Raw genomic sequence first — 8,179 nt, forward strand, 5'->3', positions numbered from 1 at the left:
AACCCTGTACGCGCAATCGGCGCGGAATTAATACACACAGATTAACGTGGACTAACTGACTTTATTTTCGTACATCACTACTTAAATATACCCTACCGGTAACTCAGAGAGAGAGACTTTCTCCACTCTCTGTTTACCTTACTAATCTCTTAATCTAATCTAGTACTGCTAAAGTACAGGCGGCGTTTTGTTTACAACACAAAACTTGTTTATTTTGGTCGAGTTTGTTTGCCGGTGGCACAGCAGAAGGCTGCGCGAAGTTCTCTGCCACCTGTGGCATAATCTGTTGATACATAGAGTGTTGATAGAGCCGTTCGCGGTCCTCTGTCAAGGGAACCAAATGTTTCGCCTGACTAAAGCATAGCAGAAGGCTATGCCCTCCTAGGAACAAAATTAAACTTCAATTATAAGGCTCGTGACGGAGCATTGGGTTCTTCGCAGGGTGTGACGTCACATTGCATGCGAGATGGAAAGTTATTAGACTTCATTTTATCGTTTGCAAATTTAAAAAACTGTTTTGGGTTTGATTTAATGTTATTTTCCACCCTTGTGTTGTAGTTCTCATACGCAATAGATATTTTAGTATTCAGTTCATCACATATGTTCAAATATTTGTCCAAATTTCCTTGGTCTTTAAGTTTTTTGTAAGTTTTATGAGCTTTTTGTTTCGTATTCTTTAAATTTTTGATTTCTCTGGTGAACCAAATGGGATCTTTTGAGCTAACCGTTTTATTTTTCGATTTTGGTACAGTTGACTCTAAACACCATACAGTGATAATAAAAAATTATCAACCACTTTGTTCATATCTATTTCATTTTTTAGAAGTGATTGCCAGTCGATGTCAGTTAATTTACGATTGATTAGTTCAAAATTTGCTTTAGTGAAGTCATATTTATATTCAGGCTCATGATCAGAGGGTCGTGATCTCTCGGTATCAATCATTAGCGAGTACTCAATTGCAGTTTGAAATATTTCATTTTTCCATAGGGGATATTCTGCTTTGTCAACACTAAAATCTTCCGTGCAATTGGTGAATAAAAAGTCTAGAAAACAGTTTTGCTCATTCCGGATTGAGTTTACCTGATTTAATCCAAGTTGACTAAATCCGTCAAAAATAAATTGCAGAGTTTCGTTTTCTCCTACTACAGGAAGTAAAAGCGATTCATTATCATAATTTACTATAAAATCAGCATCATTTTGATTGAAATCTCCATATATATGAATTTTTGAGTTAGTGTTGGACTCATCATTCACAAATTCCACCGTCCTTAAAAATTTTTCATATGATTGCTTTTTGGCAAAGTGGGGTGGAAAGTAAACAGATACGAAAATATGGATTTCACCCATTAACAGAACTTTAACCCAGGCATCTTCAAATTCGGCATGTTTCTGGGTTGCTCAGAATCATGCTGAACCCCAACAGCCACAAGCACTCCTCTACCTGATTTCTTATCAGATAGTGATAAATCACGATCGCTCCTGAACACATTAAAGGAACTGTTGAAAACTTCTTCACTTTTAATATCTTCGTTCCAGTTCGTTTCCGTTGCTAAGATGATTGAGTATGAACATCCACTTATTCTGTTATTAATGTGATTAATTTTGAGTGCACTGCGCATCCTGTTGAAATTCTGAGCATAAATCAAAACTTCATTGACTACTGGCGTTGTTTTTTCTTTCTCTGAGCGTCACTGATTTTGAAAACATGAATGCTTACAATATTGTTGTTATTGTTCCGGTCCTGGTGGTTGTTATTGCTGCGGTTGTTGTAGAAGTTATTGTTGCGATTGTAATTGTCATTGTTGTTCAGGTGGTTGTTATTGTTGCGATTGTTGTAATTGTTACCATTGCGGTTGTTGTTGTTTGTATTGTTGTTGTAAGCCTGTTGTCGTCGATTCCTCCTTCTTCTGGCTGCATCTGCATTCTTCAACTGTACCAAACGACGCCTTTTACGTTCATCATAATCTGTCCAATCCGCTTTCCAAACTTTTTTTGAACCTAGAAACCGCCATCCTGAATTATTGGCATTATTCAAATTAAGTGCTGTTGCCAAACTTGGAAGTGAAACAGGTGAAGCTATTGGGGGAGCGGCAACACTCGCTGACTTAGTTCTTAGTTCTTCGATGCAGGATGACAGAGTTTTAAGCTCATCTACAATATTTATCTCTAACGGATTGGTTTGTATTGAACAGGTAAATGCTGTTTCTACAAACAGCTGTCCTAACTGAGAAAGTTCGTTATTTATGCTGGTCAGCGATTCCGTTAAATCGTTCCGAAGTTCGTTCTTGAATTTCGAAAACAGCAATGTTAACGAGCTGCGTCAGGTGAATTTTGAGTGTAGGCATAACACCAGCCACACTGTTGGCTTTGATGTTTGGCGTTAGCACAAGTCACAAGTCACAAGTCGATGAATCACCTCTGTATTTTCATCAATCAATTTCGTCAGCTTTGTTGTTTGGTCAACGTGTTGAATTCAAACGATGCGGTTACTAAAAGTTGGCAGGAATCGCAGCACGGTAGCAGAAATGCAGTTGGATCTACGGCTGGTTTATCTTATTTGTCTTGTTTGTCTTTTTTACGATACGCAGAGAACTTCTGCTTTCAGCAACTACTTAGGGGGCACGGTACTCCCACACAGGAGGCATGGAATTTTCGATTACACCCTCCAACACACGACCAAAATTCAATAGGGTCTTATGGGGCAACTAGACCTTTCATTTGCAATTAATTCATTGAAATTGGATCAGCCATCTTTGAGAAAATCGAGTGAGATTGGGAGAGCGTTACACACACACACACATACAGAAAATGCTCAGCTCGTCGAACTGAGCAAGTGATATACGACATCCGGCCCTTTCAAGCACTTTTATACCTTTAGTTTTTGCAGTGATTGCTATACCTTTCTAGGAGAAAGGCAAACGTTTAGTTTTTGCTGTGATTGCTATACCTTTCTAGGAGAAAGGAAAAAAAATCTGCACATACACAAACACACACACATACACACACACACACACATACACACGCACACATACAGAAAATGCTCAGCTCATCGAGCTGAGTCGAGTGATATATGCCATTCGGCCCTTTGGAGCACTTTTATACTTTCGGTTTTGCAAGTGATTGCTATACCTCTCTAGGAGAAAGGCAAAAAGTTAAGACAGGATCCCATTCAAGAGTTTTTTTAAGCAGAAGTTCAGCAACAATTCACAATCAACATTGATAGAAAAAATTTAACTAAAAATTGTTTAATCATTTTCATGGATCGTATACCGCGTGGCTGTTGAAACCGTTTTAACCAGTTAGTTGTATTACTTTAATATTTTGGTAAAAGTTGCGAACCGCGTTTTTCGACTATCGACAATATTTTTTTCTCGTACCGTTTATCATACCTAATATTGCGAGTATTGCATATCAGACACGCTATATTCAGGGTACTGCTTGCGACATTACGTACAATGTAAAAAAAACCATTGTCGTGAGTCATGATAATCGGTTTTTAACTCTGGCCACAATAAAATTCATTATAAAAACCCAAAATTAATCAACCTAGCGGTGGGACCCAGACTTTTTCTTTCGAACTTATTATATGTTAAAATAGACAATTAATAGAAAAAATACACCTTGATAATATCTGCTGGATTTATTTTTCACTCTAAATAACGAATTCCTAGTAGCCAAAGCATTACTATACCGAACCGAACGTTTTGAAAGTAACATGGAATAAATATGTTTTAAATATAAGATGCGATTTTTGCCTTTCTCCTAGAAAGGTATAGCAATCACAGAAAAACTAAAGGTATAAAAGTGCTCAAAAGGGCCGAATGCCGTATATCACTCGACTCAGTTCGACGAGCTGAGCATTTTCTATATATATATATATATATATATATATATATATATATATATATATATATATATATATATATATATATATATATATATATATATATATATATATATATATATATATATGTGTGTGTGTGTATGTGTGAGTGTGTAACGCTCTCCCAATCTCACTCGATTTCCTCAGAGATGGCTGGACCGATTTTTATGAAATTAACTGCAAAAGAAAGGTCTAGTTGCCCCATGAGACCCTATTGAATTTTATTGTAATCGAATTTTTAGTTTAGAGGTTATGTTTAAAAATGTAAAAATAACGAAACATCATTATCTCAGAAAATGCTCAACCGATTTGAATTAAATTGGTTTCAAATAAACGAGCTACCTCAAAAACTCTTAACTTTAGAATTTCATAAAGATTGGACATGTGGTTCAAAAGTTATTTACAGAAACGTGTCCTGGAGAGTATTTAATCTCACTCATGTTTCTCATAGATGGCTGGACCGATTTTCACAAAATCAGTGTCATATAGAAGGTTTAGTTGCCCCATAAGACCCTATTTATTTGTTCTGCAATCGGACTTTTACTTTGCCTGTTATGTTTTAAAATGTGAAATCCAGCTTTTAAAAAAAGAAACATATTCCGAAGACTAGTTAAACTCACTCCATTTTCTCAGAGATGGCTGAACCGATTTCCACAAAATTAGTGTCAAATGAAAGGTCTAGCTTTCTCATAACACTCTATTGAATTTCACTGTAAGCGGTTTGTAACTTTGTCTGTAATGTATCAAAATGAAAACTAACGAAACTTCATTATCTCTGAAACTACATTACCGATTTGAACAATATTGGTATCAAATGAACGGGCTAGTTAAAGGATAACTGATGAAATATGCTGATTGAGCACGTGGTTTAAAAGTTGTGAAAAAATGTCATATTTGAAATCGAAGAAAAATCCTTTCCTATAAAAATGTAAAAATCACAAAACATCAATATCTCAGAAACTACGCAACCGATTTGAACAAAATTAATTTCAACTGAACGGACTACTTAAAAACCTTTAACTTTTGAAGTTCATTAAGATTGGACATGTGGTTCAAAAATAATTGAAAGAAACGTGTTCTCGAAACTATTCAATCTCACTCATGTTCCTCATAGATGGCTGGACCGATTTTCATAAAATCGGTGTCAAATGGAAGGTCTAGTTGCCCAATAAGACCCTATTGATTTTTTTTTGCAATCGGACTATTACTTTGCCTGTTATGTTTAAAAATGTGAAATCCAGCTATGAAAAGGAAAATATTCACAAGAGTACTTAAACTCATTCACTTTTCTTAGAGATGGCTGAACCGATTTTCACTAAATTAGTGTCAAACGAGAGCTGCCTCATAGCATCCTGTTGTATTTCGCTGTAATCGGACTGTGACTTCGTCTGTAATGTATCGCAATGTGAAAACCACGAAACTTTATTATCTCAGAAACTACACAACAGATTTGAATAATATTGATATCAGATGAACGGGCTAGTTAAGGGTTAACTGATGAATTATGATTGAACCAGTGGTTTCATAATTCGGCTGCTCTATATGTTCCCATTTCATTTGATTAGAATCGAACTTAAGCAACCGTTATGTATTAAATTCTTAAATTAAACAACGAAAGTCTATTATCTCAAAAATTACACGACTTATTTACCATAACTAGTGTCATACGAACGAGTTAACTCTTAAACTTACAAATAACTAACTTCATACAATACTGATAGAACGGACACGTAAACGGGACCAGACAACAACACGTTCTATCAGTACACCAAGGTCGCTTTTTACGCGGGTTTCTTTTTACGCGGATTTTTTTACGCGAATTACCGGATTATTCGGTTTTCTTACGCGGATTCCGGAATTTACGCGGTTTTTTACGCGGATTCTGGAATTTACGCGGTGTTTTTTACACGGCATGTATCCCCCGCGTAAAAAGCGACTTTAGTGTATTGTATTGTGAAGCTCTCACGTTAGCACTACCTCAATAATTACAAGTGAACTAACTTCATAACAACTTGATATGTGGTTCAAACGCTATGGAACGAAAAAAAAATCAAAGACTATTTAAAACTATACCTGATTCGATCAATGTATATGACCTCAACATGATTTAAATGTGGTATTGTACTATTTGAACGTTTCCGGTATCGATCGTGATTAAATTGTTCAAAATTAAGAGTCATTTCTCTCAATTCGCTATTTCTTAAGCACTAACAATACGTCAAATTTCATATTTTATACTCCAATTACAACATCAACTACAATATCAAGAACCCAAAGAGTGAATATACTTTTATTGGATTAAAGCGTCCCATGTAAATCTATTTTTACAAATAATAAGTTTGAATGAGAAAACCTGGGTCTAACCGCTAGGTGGATTAATTTAGATCTTTGTTCCTGGTATAATAGAAACCTCACTGTACTCATATATAGGTCGGACTAGATTATATATCAATTTAGATTCAACTTTTATAGTAGGACAATTTTCCCTGATGAACAACAACCTAAAAAGACCAAATATCATTCAAATGAGAATTTGTGGAACAATATGATACCCAGAGGCCAAAAATGAGCTTCAGGCGCCATTTCAAATTGTTGGATAGTAGCTTCCTGTTTCATTTACTGATGTGAGTTTTTCAGGAACCGGGATAATGCTTAGAGGCCAGGAATCAACTCCACACTTCATTTCGAAATCCGATTTTGCGACTTATGGTTTCTGGAAAACAACCTTCTATTGCCAAATACAATCCAATTAAGGTATATTTATTCTTTGGGTTCTAGAACACTGATGTTGTATTTGAAGTAATAACTGGAGTATGAAATGATAAATTTGACGTTATGTGCTGGATCGAAACCCGTACAGTATCGAAATCTGTACACCTTGATGTTTTTCCTTTCTCCTAGAAAGGTATAGCAATCACAGCAAAAACTAAACGTTTGCCTTTCTCCTAGAAAGGTATAGCAATCACTGCAAAAACTAAAGGTATAAAAGTGCTTGAAAGGGCCGGATGTCGTATATCACTTGCTCAGTTCGACGAGCTGAGCATTTTCTGTATGTGTGTGTGTGTAACGCTCTCCCAATCTCACTCGGTGTACAGATTTCGATACTGTACGGGTTTCGATCCAGCACATAACGTCAAATTTATCATTTCATACTCCAGTTATTACTTCAAATACAACATCAGTGTTCTAGAACCCAAAGAATAAATATACCTTAATTGGATTGTATTTGGCAATAGAAGGTTGTTTTCAGAAACCATAAAGTCGCAAAATCGGATTTCGAAATGAAGTGTGGAGTTGATTCCTGGCCTCTAAGCATTATCCCGGTTCCTGAAAAACTCACATCAGTAAATGAAACAGGAAGCTACTATCCAACAATTTGAAATGGCGCCTGAAGCTCATTTTTGGCCTCTGGGTATCATATTGTTCCACAAATTCTCATTTGAATGATATTTGGTCTTTTTAGGTTGTTGTTCATCAGGGAAAATTGTCCTACTATAAAAAGTTGAATCTAAATTGATATATAATCTAGTCCGACCTATATATGAGTACAGTGAGGTTTCTATTATACCAGGAACAAAGATCTAAATTAATCCACCTAGCGGTTAGACCCAGGTTTTCTCATTCAAACTTATTATTTGTAAAAATAGATTTACATGGACGCTTTAATCCAATAAAAGTATATTCACTCTTTGGGTTCTTGATATTGTAGTTGATGTTGTAATTGGAGTATAAAATATGAAATTTGACGTATTGTTAGTGCTTAAGAAATAGCGAATTGAGAGAAATGACTCTTAATTTTGAACAATTTAATCACGATCGATACCGGAAACGTTCAAATAGTACAATACCACATTTAAATCATGTTGAGGTCATATACATTGATCGAATCAGGTATAGTTTTAAATAGTCTTTGATTTTTTTTTTCGTTCCATAGCGTTTGAACCACATATCAAGTTGTTATGAAGTTAGTTCACTTGTAATTATTGAGGTAGTGCTAACGTGAGAGCTTCACAATACAATACACTAAAGTCGCTTTTTACGCGGGGGATACATGCCGTGTAAAAAACACCGCGTAAATTCCAGAATCCGCGTAAAAAACCGCGTAAATTCCGGAATCCGCGTAAGAAAACCGCATAAATCCGGTAATTCGCGTAAAAAAAGCCGCGTAAAAAGAAACCCGCGTAAAAAGCGACCTTGGTGTACTGATAGAACGTGTTGTTGTCTGGTCCCGTTTACGTGTCCGTTCTATCAGTATTGTATGAAGTTAGTTATTTGTAAGTTTAAGAGTTAACTCG

The 8,179-nt window shown here is 35.7% G+C and overlaps 1 protein-coding gene across 1 annotated transcript in view; it reads left to right on the forward strand.

Annotated features, from left to right (window-relative positions):
- Positions 1-8,179, forward strand: part of LOC129731446 (inactive dipeptidyl peptidase 10) — a 728,939-nt gene that overhangs the window by 379,149 nt on the left and 341,611 nt on the right. The gene's annotated exons all lie outside the window — the stretch shown is intronic.

This window comes from Wyeomyia smithii, chromosome 1, assembly GCF_029784165.1.
Source record: "Wyeomyia smithii strain HCP4-BCI-WySm-NY-G18 chromosome 1, ASM2978416v1, whole genome shotgun sequence".
Taxonomy (NCBI): Eukaryota; Metazoa; Arthropoda; class Insecta; order Diptera; family Culicidae; genus Wyeomyia; species Wyeomyia smithii.